The sequence below is a fragment of the Pleurodeles waltl genome, chromosome 7, assembly GCF_031143425.1.
Source record: "Pleurodeles waltl isolate 20211129_DDA chromosome 7, aPleWal1.hap1.20221129, whole genome shotgun sequence".
Lineage (NCBI taxonomy): Eukaryota > Metazoa > Chordata > Amphibia > Caudata > Salamandridae > Pleurodeles > Pleurodeles waltl.
The window spans coordinates 1552745655-1552760044 of record NC_090446.1 but is presented as its reverse complement, the minus strand read 5'-3'; the positions used below and the strand labels follow the sequence as shown (position 1 = coordinate 1552760044).

The following is a 14390-nucleotide window of genomic DNA, read 5'->3' as shown; positions in this document are numbered from 1 at the left end:
ACTAGAACAGGCACTACAAAGAGGAGTGAAACGGTGCTCACCCGAAGTTGCACAAAGGAGTCCCACGCCGCCGGAGTACAACTTAGGAGGTCGTGCAATGCAGGTTTGAGTGCCGTGGACCCAGGCTTGGCTGTGCACAAAGGATTTCCGACGGAAGTGCACAGAGGCCGGAGTAGCTGCAAAAGACGCGGTTCCCAGCAATGCAGTCTGGCATGGGGGGGCAAGGACTTACCTCCACCAAACTTGGACTGAAGAGTCACTGGACTGTGGGAGTCACTTGGACAGAGTTGCTGGATTCAAGGGACCTCGCTCGTCGTGCTGAGAGGAGACCCAGGGTACCGGTGATGCAGTTCTTTGGTGCCTGCGGTAGCAGGGGGAAGATTCCGTCGACCCACTGGAGATTTCTTTGGAGCTTCTAGTGCAGAGAGGAGGCAGACTACCCCCACAGCATGCACCACCAGGAAAACAGTCGAGAAGGCAGCAGGATCAGCGTTACAGAGTTGCAGTAGTCGGCTTCGCTACTTTGTTGCAGTTTTGCAGGCTTCCAGCGCGGTCAGCAGTCCATTCCTTGGCAGAAGGTGAAGAGAGAGATGCAGAGGAACTCTGATGAGCTCTTGCATTCGTTATCTAAGGAAATCCCCAAAGCAGAGCAGAGACCCTAAATAGCCAGAAAAGAGGGTTTGGCTACTTAGGAGAGAAGATAGGCTAGCAACACCTGAAGGAGCCTATCAGAAGGAGTCTCTGACGTCATCTGCTGGCACTGGCCACTCAGAGCAGTCCAGTGTGCCAGCAGCACCTCTGTTTCCAAGATGGCAGAGGTCTGGAGCACACTGGAGGAGCTCTGGGCACCTCCCAGGGGAGGTGCAGGTCAGGGGAGTGGTCACTCCCCTTTCCTTTGTCCAGTTTCACGCCAGAGCAGGGCTGAGGGGTCCCTGAACCGGTGTAGACTGGCTTATGCAGAGATGGGCACCATCTGTGCCCATCAAAGCATTTCCAGAGGATGGGGGAGGCTACTCCTCCCCTGCCTTAACACCTTTTTCCAAAGGGAGAGGGTGTAACACCCTCTCTCTGAGGAAGTCCTTTGTTCTGCCATCCTGGGCCAAGCCTGGCTGGACCCCAGGAGGGCAGAAACCTGTCTGAGGGGTTGGCAGCAGCAGCAGCTGCAGTGAAACCCCTGAAAAGGCAGTTTGGCAGTACCCGGGTCTGTGCTACAGACCCGTGGGATCATGGGATTGTGCCAACAATGCCAGGATGGCATAGAGGGGGCAATTCCATGATCATAGACATGTTACATGGCCATATTCGGAGTTACCATTGTGAAGCTACACATAGGTATTGACCTATGTGTAGTGCACGCGTGTAATGGTGTCCCCGCACTCACAAAGTCCGGGGAATTTGCCCTGAACTATGTGGGGGCACCTTGGCTAGTGCCAGGGTGCCCACACACTAAGTAACTTAGCACCCAACCTTTACCAGGTAAAGGTTAGACATATAGGTGACTTATAAGTTACTTAAGTGCAGTGGTAAATGGCTGTGAAATAACGTGGACGTTATTTCACTCAGGCTGCAGTGGCAGGCCTGTGTAAGAATTGTCAGAGCTCCCTATGGGTGGCAAAAGAAATGCTGCAGCCCATAGGGGTCTCCTGGAACCCCAATACCCTGGGTACCTCAGTACCATATACTAGGGAATTATAAGGGTGTTCCAGTATGCCAATGTAAATTGGTGAAATTGGTCACTAGCCTGTTAGTGACAATTTGGAAAGAAATGAGAGAGCATAACCACTGAGGTTCTGGATAGCAGAGCCTCAGTGAGACAGTTAGGCATCACACAGGGAACACATGCCTATAGGTCACAAACTTATGAGCACTGGGGTCCTGACTAGCAGGGTCCCAGTGACACATAACAAACATACTGAAAACATAGGGTTTTCACTATGAGCACTGGGCCCTGGCTAGCAGGATCCCAGTGAGACAGTGAAAACACCCTGACATACACTCACAAACAGGCCAAAAGTGGGGGTAACAAGGCTAGAAAGAGGCTACTTTCTCACAACCCCTGAGTGAGAAGGTGCCCCTACAAACTCCAGTTCCAATGCACTGGACTTCGTAAGTGCAGGGAAGCCATTTTACCCATGTACTGGCCACAGGTCACTGTGTCCAACTACATAATGGTAACTCCAAATCTAGGCATGTTTGGTATAAAATCATAATCCCAATACTGTTGCCAGTATTGGCGGCATGATCCCATGCACTCTGGGGGCTCCTTAGAGGACCCCCCAGCATTGCTCCTACCAGTCAGCCATGGTTTGAGAGCAGCCCGCACTGCTACAGCCATTCAGACAGGTTTCTGCCCTCCTGCTGCTTGACCAGCTCAAGCAGGGGAAGGCGGAACAAAGGATTTCCTGTGGGAGGAGGGATACAACACCCTCTCTCTTGGAAATAGGTTTTACATGGCTGGGGAGGGGTAGCCTCCCCACGCCTCCGGATTGCTTTGATGGGCACATTTGGTGCCCTCCTTGGATAATCCAGTTTGTGTCAGTCCAGGGAACCCCCACCCCTGTTCTGGCACGAAACTGCACAAAGGAAAGGGGAGTGACCACTCTCCTGTCCATCACCACCCCAGGGGAGGTGCCCAGAGCTCCTTCAGGTGGCCCCCTGATTCCGCCATCTTGGAAACAAGATATGCAGAGACCCTTGGAGTGTCTGGTTGGTCAGGACAGGTAACTGACCCCCTCTGATAGGTGGTCATCCTACCGAGTGACCAGACCCCCTTTTAGGGCTATTTCACCGGAACAGCTGCTGGAATTCTCAGGAAGCAAACAAGCCGGCACCTCCTCAGGTGACCCCGCCTTTCAACATTGTTTCTCTGTCTCTGTCCAGCAATTGCAACATTTCCACAGCTGAGCATCCTCCGGGGTCAGCCAGCCTTCAGCTGCACCAAAGACGCAGGAAGGAATCTCCCTTGGAGTGAAGGAGTGACTGCCCTGCATCCACCAGCACCTAAGGCAACAAGGTCCTGCTGCTGAGACCTTCTTTCCTCTGGATCTGCGAAGATTCTCCAACACCGGTGGTGGTTCTGAGGAGTCCCCTGGTCCTCTTTGCCTTCTCTCCAACTTGGGAGACGGTGAGCACTTGCCTCTTCCTCCAGGACATAATCCCTGTGCACCATGACTGTTGCAGCAACCAAGGCTTGTTGACTCCTGCTCTGAGGGATCTTCAGGTTTCTAGTAGCCCCGGCCTCCAGCACGTCATCCTTGCAAGGACAGTCTCCTCTGTTGCTCCAGCGACGTGGGACTCCTCTCCACGTGTGCTGACTGCGCCTCACTGCGACTTACTGTGCCTGCTGCCAGTGGGGTGCCTGTGGGGGCTTTGACTGCTTCTGCTGACTCTCCCGACTGCTGAGGGTCAGCCCGGACTGCTCGCCAAGGGTTGAGTCCCCTGGACCTTGCTGGTCCTCCTCAGCTCTGCAAATCCTCTTCTGTCCCAATTTGCATTTGCCAAGGCTTGCTTGTGGTCCTCCTGACCACTGACCATCTGTGACCAGGTGACCGTCTGCGTGACTCCACGGACCTCCCTGCAGCTCCTGGGCTCCACAGCTGCTCCTCATCCTCCCTCGTCGGCACGGATCTTCATCCACAGAAGGGTGAGCAGCGGCTCCGGCCCTGGCTGGACACTCCATCGTGGACTGGACCCTGTGCCCTTCTCTCGCAGGTCCTCTTCTGCCAGAATCCACCGCTGGGTTCCACCGGACTGATCCCAGTCTTGTAATCTTCCTTTTCCATGTCCCCTTGTTAGTCTCTGGGAAGACCAGGTAACTTACCTCGCCTCTCCTGGTCGCTGGGGATCACCCAGGTGCTCACCTCTTGGGGTCCAGAGTTCTCCCATCTCCCCTCTAACTACTCCATATCCTTGGATGGGGGACCCCACTTCGCATTCCAATATTTTAGAATATGGTTTAGCCCGCCTAGAGGGCCCTCGCTATTTTCTGCTATTTGTTACCAATGCTTGTTATTTTTCTATGATAATTCCTAGTACTTACCATGTGTATATAGAGTGTTGGAGGTTGGAGGTCTGCCTATAAGTACTCTAGTGTGGTGTTACTATAATAAAGTACCTTTATTTTTGTAACACTGTGTGGTTTCTTTCCTGTGTGTAAGTGCTGTGTGACTACAGTGGTATTGCATGAGCTTTGCATGTCTCCTAGATAAGCCTTGGCTGCTCATCCACAGCTACCTCTAGAGAGCCTGGCTTCTAGGCACCGTCTACACCTCACTGAGAGGGGATACCTGGTATAAGGTGTAAGTACCATAGGTACCCACCACACAGCAGGCCAGCGTACCACAGGGTGCTGGGAATAGGCAGCAGGTTGGGGGCCAGAAGGGACCCTGACAAAGTACCTTCTTTTAGGAAATACTATACAGAATATAAACAGGATACGTACAGGACGTCTCTAGGACGTCTACCGGATATATACAGGATACATATGGGATGTTTGTAGGAAGTCTACCGGATATATAGAGGATAAGTACAGGACGTCTCTAGGACGTCTACTGGATATATACAGGATACCTACAGGACGTCTCTAGGACGTCTACTGGATATATACAGGATACCTACAGGACGTCTCTAGTACGTCTACTGGATATATACAGGATACGTACAGGGCGTCTGAAGGAAGTCTACCGGATATATACAGGATACGTACAGGACATCTCTAGGACGTCTACTGGATATATACAGGATAGGTACAGGACGTCTCTAGGAAGTCTACTGGATATATACAGGATACGTACAAGATGTCTATAGGAAGTCTAGGATATATACAGGATACGTACAGGACGTCTGTAGAAAATCTGTAGGATATATACAGGATACTTACAGGACGACTCTAGGAAGTCTACTGGATATATATAGGATATGTACAGGACGTCTGTAGGAATTCTACCGGATATATACAGGATACATACAGGATGTCTGTAGGAATTCCACTGGATATATACAGAATGTTTGTAGGAGATTTACAGGATATATACAGGATACATATAGGATGTCTGTAGGAAGTCTACCGGATATATACAGGATACGTACAGGATGTCTGTAGGAACTCTACCGGATATATACAGGTTACATACAGGATATCTGTAGGAAGTCTACTGCATATATACAGGATACATACAGGATTTCTGTGGGAAGTCTACTGCATCTATACAGGATAGGTACAGGATGTCTGTCGGAAGTCTACCGGATGTGTACAGGATACATACAGGATGTCTGTAGGACGTCTACTGGATATATACAGGATAAGTACAGGATGTCTGTAGAAAGTCTACTGGATACATACAGGATACTTACACGACATGTGTAGGAATTCTACTGGATATATATAGGATACGTACAGGGTGTGTGTAGAAATTCTACCGGATATATACAGGATACATACAGGACTTCTGTAGGAAGTCTACTGGATATATAGAGGATACACACATATGGGAGGTCTACAGGATATCTGTGGGAAGTCTAGTGGATATATACAGCATACATACAAAATGTCTGTAGGAAGTCTACTGGAGGTTTACAGGATACATATAGGATGTTTACAGAATGTACACAGGAAGCCTACACAGCATATGCTGGTATATATATGTCTGTAGGATGTCTACAGTATACATACAGGATGTACACAGGTAATCATTAGAAATATACAGGATACATACAAGTTGTCTGTAGGAAGTCTACTGGATATATCCAGGCTACATACAGCATATCTAGAATATACACAGGAAGTTTACTGGAGTTACACAGGATACGTAAAGGATGTCTGTAGGAAGTCTAACGGATGTATACAGGATTCGTACAGAATGTCTACAGCATGTACACAGGAAGCTTACAGGACATAAACAGCATACAGACAGGATGTCTACAGAATGTACACAAGAAGTCTACAGGATGTATACAGGATACGTAAAGGATGTATGGAGGAAGTCTACTGGATAGATACAGGTTACATACAGGTTGTCTGCAGGATGTCTGTAGGAAGTCTACCAGATTTGTACAGGTTACATGCAGGATGTCTGTAGAAAGTCTACCGGATTTATACAGGTTACATACAGGATGTCTGTAGGAAGTCTAGCGGATGTATTCAGTATATATACAGGATGTCTGTAGGAAGTCTACTGAATATATACAGGATACATGCAGGATATCTGTAGGATGTCTGTAGGAAGTCTACGGGATATATACAGGATACATACAGGATGTCTGTAGGAGGTCTACCGGATATATACAGGATACATATAGGATGTCTGTAGGAAGTCTATGGGATATATACAGGATAAGTACAGGACGTCTCTAGGACGTCTACTGGATATATACAGGATACCTACATGACGTCTCTAGGACGTCTACTGGATATATACAGGATACCTACAGGATGTCTCAAGGAAGTCTACTGGATATATACAGGATACCTACAGGACGTCTCTAGGACGTCTACTGGATATATACAGGATACGTACAGGGCGTCTGAAGGAAGTCTACCGGATATATACAGGATACGTACAGGACATCTCTAGGACGTCTACTGGATATATACAGGATAGGTACAGGACGTCTCTAGGAAGTCTACTGGATATATACAGGAAACGTACAAGATGTCTATAGGAAGTCTAGGATATATACAGGATACATACAGGACGTCTGTAGAAAATCTGTAGGATATATACAGGATACTTACAGGACGTCTCTAGGAAGTCTACTGGATATATATAGGATATGTACAGGACGTCTGTAGGAATTCTACTGGATATATACAGGATACATACAGGATGTCTGTAGGAATTCCACTGGATATATACAGAATGTTTGTAGGAGATTTACAGGATATATACAGGATACATATAGGATGTCTGTAGGAAATCTACTGAATATATACAGGATACGTACAGGATGACTGTAGGAACTCTACCGGATATATACAGGTTACATACAGGATATCTGTAGGAAGTCTACTGCATATATACAGGATGTCTGTGGGAAGTCTACTGCATCTATACAGGATAGGTACAGGATGTCTGTCGGAAGTCTACCGGATGTGTACAGGATACATACAGGATGTCTGTAGGACGTCTACTGGATATATACAGGATAAGTACAGGATGTCTGTTGAAAGTCTACTGGATACATACAGGATACTTACACGACGTCTGTAGGAATTCTACTGGATATATATAGGATACGTACAGGGTGTGTGAAGAAATTCTACCGGATATATACAGGATACATACAGGACGTCTGTAGGAAGTCTACTGGAGTTACACAGGATACGCAAAGGATGTCTGTAGGAAGTCTAACGGATGTATACAGGATTCGTACAGAATGTCTACAGCATGTACACAGGAAGCTTACAGGACATAAACAGCATACAGACAGGATGTCTACAGAATGTACACAAGAAGTCTACAGGATGTATACAGGATACGTAAAGGATGTATGTAGGAACTCTACTGGATAGATACAGGTTACATACAGGTTGTCTGCAGGATGTCTGTAGGAAGTCTACCGGATTTGTACAGGTTACATGCAGGATGTCTGTAGAAAGTCTACCGGATTTATACAGGTTACATACAGGATGTCTGTAGGAAGTCTAGCGGATGTATTCAGTATATATACAGGATGTCTGTAGGAAGTCTACTGAATATATACAGGATACATGCAGGATATCTGTAGGATGTCTGTAGGAAGTCTACGGGATATATACAGGATACATACAGGATGTCTGTAGGAGGTCTACCGGATATATACAGGATACATATAGGATGTCTGGAGGAAGTCTATGGGATATATACAGGATTTATTTAGGAAGCCTAGTGGATGTATGCAGGATACATACAGGATGTCTACAGAATGTACACAATAAGTCTACCGGATATATACAGGATACATACAGCATGTCTAGAATATACACAGGAAGTCTACTGGATTTACACAGGATACGTAAAGGATGTCTGTAGGAAGTCTAACGGATGTATACAGGATTCGTACAGAATGTCTACAGCATGTACACAGGAAGCTTACAGGACATAAACAGCATACAGACAGGATGTCTACAGAATGTACACAAGAAGTCTACAGGATGTATACAGGATACGTAAAGGATGTATGTAGGAAGTCTACTGGATAGATACAGGGTACATACAGGTTGTCTGCAGGATGTCTGAAGGAAGTCTACTGGATTTATACAGGTTACATGCAGGATGTCTGTAAGAAGTCTACTGAATATATACAGGATACGTACAGGATGTCTGTAGGAAGTCTACGGGATGTATACAGGATGTCTGTAGAAAGTCTACTGGATACATACAGGATACTTACACGACGTCTGTAGGAATTCTACTGGATATATATAGGATACGTACAGGGTGTGTGTAGAAATTCTACCGGATATATACAGGATACATACAGGACGTCTGTAGGAAGTCTACTGGATATATAGAGGATACGCACATATGGGAGGTCTACAGGATATCTGTGGGAAGTCTAGTGGATATATACAGCATACATACAGAATGTCTGTAGGAAGTCTACTGGAGGTTTACAGGATACATATAGGATGTTTACAGAATGTACAGAGGAAGCCTACACAGCATATGCGGGTATATATGTCTGTAGGATGTCTACAGTAAACATACAGGATGTACACAGGTAATCATTAGAAATATACAGGATACATACAAGTTGTCTGTAGGAAGTCTACCGGATATATCCAGGCTACATACAGCATGTCTAGAATATACACAGGAAGTCTACTGGAGTTACACAGGATACTTAAAGGATGTCTAGAGGAAGTCTAACGGATGTATACAGGATTCGTACAGAATGTCTACAGCATGTACACAGGAAGCTTACAGGACATAAACAGCATACAGACAGGATGTCTACAGAATGTACACAAGAAGTCTACAGGATTTATACAGGATACGTAATGGATGTCTGTAGGAAGTCTAGCGGATGTATGCAGGACGTATACAGGATGTCTACAGATTGTACACAAGAAGCCTACAGGACATAAACAGGATACAGACAGGATATCTAGCGGACATATACAGTATACGTACAGGATGTGTGCAGAATGTACACAGGAAGCCTACTGGATCTATACACCACGGCTGAAGTGCATTGACAAAGCTGTGCCTCCCCCCACATCCCTTCCAAGGGCCTCACCTACCTCCTGTGGGAGCAGCCCTGCTACCTCCACAGACCCTCCCCGCCCTCAGAGCCCCCCCACAGACACGCCCTACCCTCAGAGCCCCCCCACAGACACTCCCTACCCTCAGAGCCCCCCCACAGACACTCCCTACCCTCAGAGCCCCTCCACAGACCCTCCCTGCCCTCAGAGCCCCTCCACAGACCCTCCCTGCCCGCAGAGCCCCTCCACAAACCCTCCCTACCCTCAGAGCCCTCCACAGACCATCCCTGCCCGCAGAGCTCTCCCACACACCCTCCCCGCCCTCAGAGCCCCCCCACAGACACTCCCTACCATCGGAGCTCCTCCACAGACCCTCCCTGCCCTCAGAGCTCCTCCACAGACACTCCCTGCCCTCCTAGCCCCTCCACAGACACCCCTCTACCCTCAGAGCCCCTCCACAGACCCTCCCTGCCCGCAGAGCCCCTCCACAGACAGACCCTCCCTGCCCGCAGAGCTCTCCTACAGACACGCCCTACCCTCGGAGCTCCTCCACAGACCCTCCCAGCCCTCAGAGCCCCTTCACAGGCCCTTCCTGCCCTCAGAGACCCCCGACATCCCTTCCAAGGGCCTCACCTACCTCCTGTGGGAGCAGCCCTGCTCCCTGCCCGCAGAGCTCTCCCACACACCCTCCCTGCCCTCCTAGCCCCTCCACAGACACCCCTCTACCCTCAGAGCCCCTCCACAGCCCCTCCCTGCCCTCAGAGCTCCTCCACAGACCCTCTCTGCCCTCCTAGCCCCTCCATAGACACCCCTCTCCGTCCTCAGAGCCCCTCCACAGACCCTCCCTGCCCTCATAACCCCTCCACCCCTCCACAGACCCTCCCTGCCCTCAGAGCCCCTCCACAGACCCCACCTACCTCCGTGAGTGATGCTCGTCTCCCGGGTGTGATGAAGGCTCCTCTCGGTCCCTCAGGTCTCAGGCAGGACCGTCCCAGCCCTTATAAAGCCGTCCCTTGAGTTGGGCTGAGGGAGCCGGTCCTGCTTTGATCCGTCAGGGGTGGGGCTGGGCTGGGAGGGGCGGGGGTTGGACTTAGGAAAGGACTTTCATGTTATCCTTCATCTCAGGGCTGATAATACCCACTTCAAGCCTCTGCGGTGTCAGGGCTGCAACCCCGGCGTGTGTGTGCTTGATGTGACCTGTGTCATACTGTGACAGACTTGTTGCCTTACTCTGCTTGTCACATGCGTACGATATCGTGATAGGCCTGTGACGTGCCTGTATTACACGACATACTCGTGACTTATCTGTGATATTGGGACATGCTTCAGGTAAGCTGTAACCCTGTTCAATAAACGTCGCCCACCTGTGATACCCTAATATCTCCGTAATATCACGACATACTTGTGGCATGCTTGTCATCACATGACATGCTTGAGGTCTTCCTTTCATACCACAGCATGCCCCGGGCACGCCCATGTACACCACTGCATGCTTTTGATATTGTGACATGTTTCTGGCTTGTCTGAAGTACTGCGACATGCTTCTGACGACCCTGCAACAACATAACATATCTACAACATCCAAGCAAAACCTCAGCAGTGTCCATCCTGTGATCGGTGACATGCCTGCAACACTGGAAGAACCATCAGATATGCCTGTGAAATTATGTCATTGGTGTGATTCTCTTGTGATACCCTGAACCCTCTCTCATGCTATGACGTGCTGGGGACATGCCTGTAGCACTGTCAGAAACATGAGATGTGTCGATGAAGCAATGTCATGACTGTGATTCTCATGTGATAAACTTCAACACCTCTCTCATGCTATGACCTGCATGTGACATGCATGTAACACCGTGAGAAGTGTGAGCTACATCTGTGAAACAATGCCATGATGCTATTCTCTTGTGATACCCTGACACCTCTCTCATGCTCTGACATGCTTGTGACATGCCTGTAACACTGTGAGAAGCATGAGATGTGTCGATGAAACAATGTCATGGCTGTGACCATGTGACCTCTGACCCTGGTTCCCAGGCAGGTCGCTCCCCTCACCGCCACGCAGCCCCCAGTGTGACCGCTCTCGCTGCCGTGCCCTGACTGCCTGTGCCTGCCTCCTGTGACCGAGCGCCAGTGTCCGCCGATCCTGTGCCCGAGTGCCTGTGTCCCTGGTATTGTTACTGTTATTGTTGCCCTGATTGCTCTCCCTACTTGTTGCCTTGCCTTGACTGTGCTCCCTTTTTCTCAGCTTCCCTCGTCTTGCCGCGTCTCCCCCTCTCCGCCCGTTCTTCCAGCCGCCGCGTCCCGGTAGCTCCGCCCCCTTGCACCTCATTGGCCGCCCCGCTCCCACCTCCCAGCTGCTCCTCGCTCCCTCTTCCCCTCATATGGAGGCCGCGCAGCGGGCGCACAGCGGCCGCGCCGCTGGCTCGCCAAAGGCAAGCCCGTCTGCGACCGTCCGCGCCTGGACCGCGCCCAGCGCCAGACCCCCTGGCCCCCGCCGCTGCCAGCCTACCCACCGGACCTACGACGCCGGCACCCTCCTCGCACTCAACACCAGCCGGATCCCCGGGTGCTGCCGTGCCGACCCAAGATGCACCCACGGACCCTTCGCCTGCCAATCATGCAAGTTCTCCTGCATCCAGACCCGCACCGCACCCGCCAAGCCAAGCACCAGCAGCAACCACCTGAAGTGCATCCTGCTCAACACCCGCTCCATCCACAGACACGCCGTGGAACTCTGGAACCTGCTCAACACCACATCTCCAGACGTCGCCTTCCTCACAGAAACCTGGATGAACGCCTCCTCAGCGCCCGACATCGCCATCGCCATCCCGGACGGATACAAGATCACCCGGAGGGACCGCGTCAACCAGACAGGAGGAGGCATCGCCATTGTCCACAAGAACACCATCCGCATCACGACCAACTCCGACGACACCCTCACAGCGGCCGAACATCTCCACTTCCAGATTCACACCGACCCCAAGACCACACTCAGAGGCACCCTCATCTACAGACCCCCAGGACCCCGCACACAATTCAGCGAAGACATCGCAGACATCATCAGCCCTCACGCCCTCCCCTCCGCTGACTACATCCTCCTAGGGGACCTCAACTTCCACCTGGAGAACAACAACGACAACAACACCACCACCCTGCTGGACAACCTCGCCAACCTCGGACTCAAGCAACTGGTGAACACCCCCACCCACTACGCCGGACACACGCTTGACCCAGTCTTCTCCTCCAGCAAGTACATCTCCTTCAGCCACTCCACCGGACTCCACTGGACAGACCACAGCTGCGTCCACTTCAGCTTCAGAAGAACCACGACTCACCACCACCCACAACAGGCTCCCCGCAGGAGCTGGAACAAGATCACCACCGACCAGCTCTCCACATCACTGAGCCAGAACCCTCCCGCCAGCTCAGCGGACCCCAACCAAGCAGCCAACAACCTCACACAGTGGATCACCAACTGCGCTGACAACCTCGCACCTCTGAAAACCCATCCCATCAGGCCCAACAGCAAGAACGCCTCCTGGTTCAACAACGACTTCAAGAACTCCAAGAAGAACTGCCGCACCCTCGAGAAAGCCTGGCGAAAAAACCCGACTACAGACAACATGACCGCCCTCAAGCACGCGTCCCGTAAACACCACCAGCTGATCCACACCACCAAGAAGACAGCATTCAAAGAACGACTAGACAACAACGCACACAACAGCAAGGAACTCTTCAGCATCGTCAAAGAGCTCTCCAACCCCAGCGCCGGAAACAACGACATCACCCTCTCACAAGACCTCTGCGACTCACTCGCCTCGTTCTTTCACCGCAAGATCGCCGACATACACAACAGCTTCGGCGCACAGACCACGCACCCAACCACCACACCGACGCCCCCCAACACCACCCTCCGCGCCTGGACCCCGGTCAGCACCGAAGACACCATCAATACGATGAACACCATCCATTCCGGATCACCAACCGACCCATGCCCCCACCACGTCTTCAACAAGGCCGACTCTGTCATTGCACCCCATCTCCGGGACATCATCAATTGCTCCTTCAACACCGCTACCTTCACGGAGAGCTGGAAGCATGCCGAACTCAGCGCCCTCCTGAAGAAACCGTCAGCAGACCCTACCGACCTCAAGAACTACCGCCCCATCTCGCTCCTCCCATTTCCTGCCAAAGTCATCGAGAAGACCGTCAACAGACAGCTAGCCGCCTTCCTCGAGACTAATGGATCCCTCGACCACTCGCAGTCCGGCTTCTGAGCCAACCACAGCACCGAGACCGCCCTCATCGCAGCCACTGCCGACATCCGAGCCCTGCTCGACAACGGGGAAACAGCGGCCCTCATCCTCCTGGACCTCTCCGCAGCGTTCGACACTGTCTGCCATCGCACCCTAGTGCAGCGCCTCAGCAACATCGGAATCCAAGAGAAGGCACTAGAGTGGATCATCTCGTTCCTCGCCGGAAGAACCCAGAGAGTCCGCCTCCCCCCGTTCAGATCCGAGGCCACCGAAGTCATCTGCGGCGTACCACAAGGATCATCACTCAGCCCCACCCTCTTCAACGTCTACATGAGCCCCCTCGCAGCCATCGCACGCCATCACAACCTCAACATCATCTCCTACGCCGACGACACCCAGCTGATCCTCTCCCTCACCAACGACCCAGCCACCGCCAGAACCAACCTGCACGAAGGGATGAAAGACGTAGCCGAGTGGATGATGAACAGCCACCTGAAACTGAACTCAGACAAGACGGAAGTCCTCATCCTTGGATCATCACCCTCTGCCTGGGATGACTCCTGGTGGCCCCCTGCCCTGGGCAGCGCACCCAAACCAACGGACCACGCACGCAACCTGGGCTTCATCCTGGACTCCTCCTTCTCGATGACCAGACAAGTCAACGCCGTCTCATCATCATGCTTCAACATCCTACGCATGCTCCGAAAGATCTTCCGATGGATCCCCACCGAAACCAGGAAGACGGTCACCCAGGCACTCGTCACCAGCCGACTGGACTACGGTAACACCCTCTACACCGAAACCACGGCCAAACTACAGAAAAGACTCCAACGCATCCAGAACGCCTCCACACGCCTCATCCTTGACATCCCCCGACACAGCCACATCTCCGGACACCTGAGAGACTTGCACTGGCTCCCCGTCAGCAAGAGAATCACGTTCCGCCT

General features: G+C 51.2%; 1 protein-coding gene across 2 annotated transcripts in view; it reads right to left on the bottom strand.

Annotated features, from left to right (window-relative positions):
* Nucleotides 1-10233, bottom strand: part of LOC138246699 (von Willebrand factor A domain-containing protein 7-like) — a 289467-nt gene extending 279234 nt beyond the window's left edge. For both annotated transcript variants that reach the window (XM_069201470.1, XM_069201471.1), the window contains exon 1: nt 10102-10233. The gene's annotated coding sequence lies outside the window, so the exon portion shown is untranslated. The remainder of the gene's footprint in view (nt 1-10101) is intronic.
* Nucleotides 10234-14390: the final 4157 nt, after the last annotated feature.